The sequence below is a fragment of the Lolium rigidum genome, chromosome 3 (genome assembly GCF_022539505.1).
Source record: "Lolium rigidum isolate FL_2022 chromosome 3, APGP_CSIRO_Lrig_0.1, whole genome shotgun sequence".
NCBI lineage: Eukaryota > Viridiplantae > Streptophyta > Magnoliopsida > Poales > Poaceae > Lolium > Lolium rigidum.
In genome coordinates, this window is record NC_061510.1 from 129,138,985 (window position 1) to 129,146,319 (window position 7,335).

At 44.5% G+C, this 7,335-nt stretch overlaps 1 pseudogene; it reads right to left on the bottom strand.

The window, feature by feature from the left end:
• Nucleotides 1-2,248: 2,248 nt before the first annotated feature.
• LOC124702315 lies at nt 2,249-6,306 on the bottom strand (annotated as a pseudogene).
• Between the last annotated feature and the right edge of the window lie 1,029 nt (nt 6,307-7,335).

Sequence of the window (7,335 nt, forward strand, 5' to 3'; positions counted from 1 at the left end):
CCATCTTCTAGATTGCATCTTGGCTTGGTTTTCGTTCTTGCGGTAGGAATTTTTTTGTTTTCTATGCTACGAATCCCATCAATTGAAGCCACTAGTGTAGGTTTCTGCATGTTCTTCCTGCGCATCCAAGAACAAGAAGGCACACATTTCTCAAAAAAAAAAGAACAAGAAGGCACACAAAACCTAGCTGGATTTTCCAGTTTGGGTGACTGAGAGTTTCAAAGTGTTCTTTCTTTGCAGTGAACACGAAACCCGTGAGACCAACACTTATTAAGTTTCCTCATTTTACAATGTTTTAACCTTGTTTTCAAACTATATAGTAGTTTATGTAATTTTTCTATCTATGGTTAAATGAAAAAGAAAAAGGAAATAGGTAAAAATATTATGCGTCAAACCGCGGGGCACCGTAAACAGATGCAAGGTAAAAAATAACAATTTTTGTGTACGCGTGCCGACCTAAACGGACATGCGCGACCACTTTATGTATCCAATTTACGTCAGATGCCCTAAACGACAACATGTGTCAGAGATGCAAAGATTTAGTTAGTTGTGGGTTAGCTGACCCCACATCTGCAAGAGAAACCCTTCAATTTATACATGTTTATGATTGATCCCTGCTATCTAGAAGGTCTGACCGGACCCCACAGGATTTCGCAACTGGTTCATTCGTTCAGTTCCAATCTAAGGGCACGCGCACCTATTGCATAATTTTTCATGGTTAAATCAGCGGTGGGCCCAGAATTTCGAGTGTGTATTTAAAAATCAAAGTGTACATTTTTTGCAGTAAAGCCTAGTATGTCTAAAGACTAGTTTTTTTTTTTTTGAGAATTTCTCTGCATTCATATCACGGAAAGATACAAATTTGTTGACCCTTACAAGCACAGAGAAACACAAACACAAAGGACCAAGAACACCTAGAACACCCTAAGACCACCATAACCCATGAAGATCTCCGGAGCCCTGTGTCATCATCCCATAAACTTGAGAGAAGACCCTTGCAGCAGAAATAACTACAACCAAGCGCAAGCAGGTCATCATCTTCGACCACGGTGTAATTGCCACCACGCTGCTTCCTCTTTCCTTGACACCAGCGCTGAGAAGGCATGGACACCAATCCAACACGCCTGCAGCAGCCGTCGCCATCTTTGGCTTTGAGTACCGCGAAAAGTGTCCCTTCCGGAAGGAAGGGAACTTGAGTCAACCGACCGGTCCAACGACCGCGGCCGGGCCATCCGCCCGGGCAAACCAGGAACTCCCTCCCGCATCAGTGCCGAGGAAGAAGAAGAACAGCAGCAGCAAATCATACCGACAAGGAGGAAGAAGGGTCTTTCTCCCGACCATCTGGCCGATTTTGGCGTCGCCACGTCGAACCGCCTCCTCCCCTCGTCACCAAGGCCGGCCGGAAGAAGCTGCAAAACATGACAGCCGCAAGCCACCAGAAGAACATAAACCCTAAAAAGGAACGCAGTGGCGCCATCTCCTTCCTCTCCCTCGCCACCACGGCCGGCCGAGGAGAAGGCAACAGCATCAGCACTCCTCCGACTCCAGAACAGACTCCGCAAACTCCACGGCAGGATCGAAATTCGACCGTGCCCGGGGAATCCACCCTCCCCCGATCCGCAGATCTGAGAGGAAACCAGGCCAGCAGCTCGCCGACGCCGCCACAAGTGGCCTTGCCGAGATGGGGATCGAGCTCCAGCATCCTTATTCCGACGCGACGTCGCCTCCACCATCTCGACGCCGTCCCAGAACACCATGCGAAGACTAGGCCGGGCGCTTCCCGGCGCAGCAGAGGAAGACCCCCCGCCGCCGCCACGCCACCGGGGCTTTGCCCGGCGGCGCCACCGGCGGCGGCGGCGGGAGGAGGGGTGCGGTGGGGGCTAGGGCTGGGTCGTGCGGGAGGGGTTCGATCAGAAAGACTAGTTTTTGACCGAACGAGGAGGCCTGAACAAGGGGAATGCAGAGCCGCGGAGACCAGAGGAAAGAGCCGCGGAGACCTTATAATGGAGTCATCATTTTCTAACAAAACATAAAAGGAACAAAAAAAAAATTGATCAGACATAAAAAAAAGAGGAACAATTGGCATGTTGCTCATATCAACCAAAAGCATGGACCGTAAGATAAGCATTCTAGAAAGAAAAAAAATCTTTGGGTCCAACAAAAGATCAATCCTGTTAAACACATAATGAATTGGTTAAAATGCCGAATGAACCCTTCTTTCTCCAGACTCCAGTACAACTCTTGCATTGCAAATATTACAATATCACAAACTGCAAGGTGCTTCATAAGGGAAAATCCATGCGGGCAACTCGTCAAGTTGAAATAGAACAACTAATGTTCCACATGATATCGATCATCCAAAATGTCAATATGGTGCCGGTGTTTACACCCGAAAATCACACAAGAATCCGTTCACGGTTGCGCATCAACCTCCATGGTGGACTTGTCTGTGTCACTATTTGTAGGCGTATAAACCAAGGATTTGTGAGCTCTCTTGCGAGGCCTGCTTGTCCTAGAGCTTTTCGGCTCATCCTTACGCTTTCCTCCAAGGAGCCCCAAGGCAACTGCTTCCAAAGCTTTTGCTGTGGGTGCTCTGTTCCTGGATCCGTGCCTCCGAGAATTCACCGGTGAAGCCAGATCAGGTTGCGGGATAGCAGGCCCTACTGTTGCCTCTGAAACATCAGGGACCCAATAGCTGTTTGAAACGGTGAGATCTTCCCCAGCCTTCATGTGACCATTTGTGTTTGTCTTATCATCTAGCACTGTCTCCGGTGTAACCCGACCAACCAAACTACAAACCCCTGCCCCTTCAGCAAAATTTGCTTTAGAGATTCTGATATTTGAACGAACTTTGGGCATCGCCAAGCTCTTACACTCAAAGGACTTGTCCTTATTTAAATTGGACGCATTTTTCCCATTTGACCTGTCTTTGGTATGAGAGTTTGATGCAACCTTTACCTGCTCATGTGGCTTCTCCTTCGTGGAACATCTCGCAAATATTTTGGTCTGAAAATTACAACCAACATCGACAACAGTTGGTTTTGATGAAATCGACAGTGGCTTCATTTTCTCTCTCACTAAACCATCTCCTTTCGAGGAAGAAAAGCTGCGCCGACGGGTCTGGTCAATTGTACAGCTGGATAATTTTCTGTGCTTTGACACTGGGGATAAATACTTACGCCTTTGAGTTTTTGTTTTGGGTCCAATGAAGCATGTCAAATCAACTTCATTACTAGTGCTATTAGATGAACGGCCATTGACTGGATAACTAGAGGATGGTGCAGTGAACATGTTTTCCAGTAAATCGACTTGGTTTTCTTTGCCTTCATTGCGCACTGAAACCATTTCAGTGTCATTCGCATCAGCTGTAACTCGTCGATAAACTTTCTGGTCATCTGATGATTGATCATCCTCATCTTGCTCGTCCGAGGAACTGAAACTCACAGTACTACCAGAATGGCATGAAGGGCCAAACCGAACATTTGCATCAGCTGGTAATTTCCTCAGCTCCCTGACTCTGAATGGCTCTTCCCCCTGGACCAAGGTGGTATCGATAACTGTGAATTTTGGAAGCTCCTGATAACCATCCAAATGACCATCTTGATTCAGATTCATATCTGTGGAATACCCATTTTTCTCCGCAGTAACGCCATTGTCCATTCCACCAACCCCTGGCTCAAGAAGAACAGGATCTGCTGCCACTCGTTTAAGGACATCACTCACAGAATCAAAATAATGAGTACCTTTAGTGAGTTTACTTCTTGAAAACTTTTTGATACCTGGCACAAGAAACACAACGCAATTCTTAGTTGGTCTGACATCTTTGGGCTGCTCTGAACGCCACCCTCTTGTAATCAAACGGGGCCAGACAGCTTCCCAGAAAAGATCATTCGATCTTGTCTTGCTTATTCTGTAACCACCTGTCAAGAACTTGATTATATCTTCCGAAGCAAGCAAGGAACAATCTTTGCCTGTAGGCATGTCAGGGTGAACAGAAAGAACTTGGTTTGGTTTAGATGGGTCCAGAACAAATCCAGTCAAATCATGCTTCCCTTTACCAATTCCAACAGCCTCCACAAAAGCTTCTGTTCCAACAATGGATTTTATAGAAAAGACCAGATCCTCTAAAGATGTCTGTCTGTTGTTAAAAGGTTTGAAGATCTGCAACAAGTCAAAGCAATACAATTCATATGGCAATAGATGATAGAAGAAAAAGATCCATTCAAATTTTAACAAAGCTAATAATAGTTCATATCCACGAATTATAACAAGAAATATTTTGGTGAATGAGATTTAACAGTTCTTTAACGATATCAAACTAGGAATTTTTTCAGCCTTTGATCGTCATGAATTTTGACTCTTTATCCTGGGAGCATTAGATTAAGCAACACCAAGTAGTTTCAGCAAAAACTAGAAAAGGAAGAAAAATCATGATAACTAAACATCTATATAAAAGCACCAGAGTGGTTAGAATACTGGTATACAAGTGAAGTAGATACTAAACAGAATCAGCTGCTTGAATAGTGAATATTTGTAGTATAAAATGTAGACCAGTCAAGACCATAAGTGCTATTTTGAACAAACGCAAGTCAAACCAAAATCTTGAACTAGAGAAAATAAGTTTTCAAAACCGGACAGCACAGCCCGTTGAAATGGGGAAGATGGAACTGATGACTTCAATGGATTCGTTCCCTTCAAAGACTTACACGCAATCGCATGTACAAAGAATGACCATATGTCCAGCAGCAGCAAATAACTCTTTGACGCCAAGAGAGGTAAATAAGAAAAATGCAGCTATCCTAAAAGTGATAGCGAGAAATGAGAAAAACAAAATCAATATCAAAACTAGAAATTTCGCTAGTAAATATCGGTTGAACTTTGCACAACCATTCCTCCTAAAGATTAATGATAAGTTACAAAGAAAAGCGAGAAAAAAAAACTTTCTGCGGAAGAGCACTGCCAATGCTACAATGTACACAAAGTAGTGTCGAAAACGATGGCCAGACTAACAGAACCTCAGCCGTTCATGGGCATAATTTCATATTGAGCCGGTTCTAATTTGTCAAGTTTCATGCACTAGGGCAACGACATCAAGTTTCATGCACTAGCCAACCAGAAGTCCAAACTGATGGAATCGGTTAGGCAATCCACATACACTATAACACACCCTCTCACGTGTGACGCGTGGAAGTCAACACATTAATTTACAATCTCATGACACAGAGGAGGGCAACAACAGTTTTTAATAAATTGCGTAAGCCGAGACTTGAACCCAAGACATGACGACTCTGATGCAATGTCAAGTTTCATGCACTAGCCAATGCAACCAAAATTCCAAACTGATGAAAAAGGCTAGGAAATACACATACACTATAACATAATAACCACTAAGTTTCAACCAATGGTAAAAGAGATCAACTTTCTTCATAGAGCCTATATATGCAACGTACCTCGAGTAATGAATCATGAGCTTCTTTGAGGATTATAGATTTCAGACGAGATATAATCTCTTGCTGCTGCCAACCTGTAAAGATGCGTTCTCCAAGAATGCATCTCCTAGTTCTTGCTTTTCTGCAGTCTGACCATCTTTTATACTCATCTCTTCCGTAGAACTTTCCGTAGTAGTACGATAGCACATTCCCAACAGTCTTATTACCAGCAAACCTGCTCAACAGACTTAGATTTTTACCAAAAATGTAGAGACCGAGAAGAAAACATTCTGCCTCAATACCACTCCAAAGGGAACTGGATAAACCAGGCTGTGGAGTAAATTGCTTGATTTCCCCTTGCTGTGTCAATGGCATATTAGTAAAGTTGAGACCTTGTTGAGTAGAACAGGAATCCAAGTTCTCATCATGTGCTTGATTGCTGCCAGATTTCATCAGATCTACGGGCACCACTGAGTGTGGATCCTGGTATGTTGAATCATGGTCACTTGTATTATTTCCGATTGGACAAAATGAGGTCGCCTTTACTATCCTCGCTCTGGCTGCTGGCTTTTGCTTCAGTTTCTGAAGAATACTGTCTCCGTAGTTCCTCCTCATTATGGACTTCACTTGATTCCCACATAATTGGTATATCTGACCCAATCATATCAGGGTAATCATAACCAAGCACCATACTTTCCTGTAAGCTGGTCATGAGCTGATGACGGTCATCCTCTGTGGACAGTTTAGGGATTTCTGCCTGGTATTCACTTCCAACGCGTGGACATATAGGTGTGTTGTCATATATCACACCTGAAGCAAGGGAAGATTCTAATAATGGTTGGTGATCACCATTGTCTTCGAGTTCAAGTGACTCCATCTACCAAAATCAGAAAAAAAACATAACTTGTTGTGAGAGATTACTTATTCAAATCGGTAAAAGAACATTATATAGTGTACACTAGTAACTAAGTTCGCCTTTTTCTGAACGCATGAACCAGATGGGTACGTCGTTAACAGAGCTCATTCAGGACTTTGGTGAGAGAGAACAGATATTCGAAATATTGGTTTACTACATACTCCACGTCCAGAGTAAGCCCCAGAAGTTACCCACACTCATGAAATCAATCCCACAAAAGATTGAGGACAAGACGGTTTCACAAAAGGGGTTAAGTTTTCCAAAAGGTACACCAGAGCATTTGCCACAAGCCCTATTCATGGCACGCTTTCCAGCAACAATAATAGAGACAAAATGCAATGGGAATCAGGACAATAAGAACCTTAAAACTGATAGTACCTTTGAAGCTCCACAAGTTGGGAGGAAACTAAAAGGCAACGCATATCATGTTTCGGTACTGCCGAGGAGGCGCCATGGTTGGATATGACTCGCAAGTGTAAAATGCTTCAGAAAATAAACGAAGGTGCAGTCGTGGCAGAATGGATGACTCAGATATCAAATAGTACTCCACTACAAATTATTTATTGGCATCAACCTAGGCGCTGTCAGACTCTCAATCTCTCGCAGTTTCCGAATGAGCCATGGGATTATAGCACCCAAATCTGGGGTACCATTGACGAGCAAATCCGAGTTGTTTCCTAGACCCCGATACGCACTAATTGCCTTCTCCAAATCTCTCATGTCCAGCACCACCACCCCGACCCACCCAATCAAACTCGTGGGGCACCGCTGAATACTGGAAGCAAGGCCACGGGCATCCCCCGCATGGAGCCAAGAAACCCCAGCCGGCGGCCGCGCTAACCAAATCCAAGTCAGAGCCTGCTCCGACGAGGCGCCGGTGCGCGCACGACAAGCAAACCTAACAACCTCGGCGGGGATGGCGCGATCACGAAGGTGAGCCGCCAGGGCCGAACCACCCCACGACGCGAGACGCGCTACCAAACAGCAACG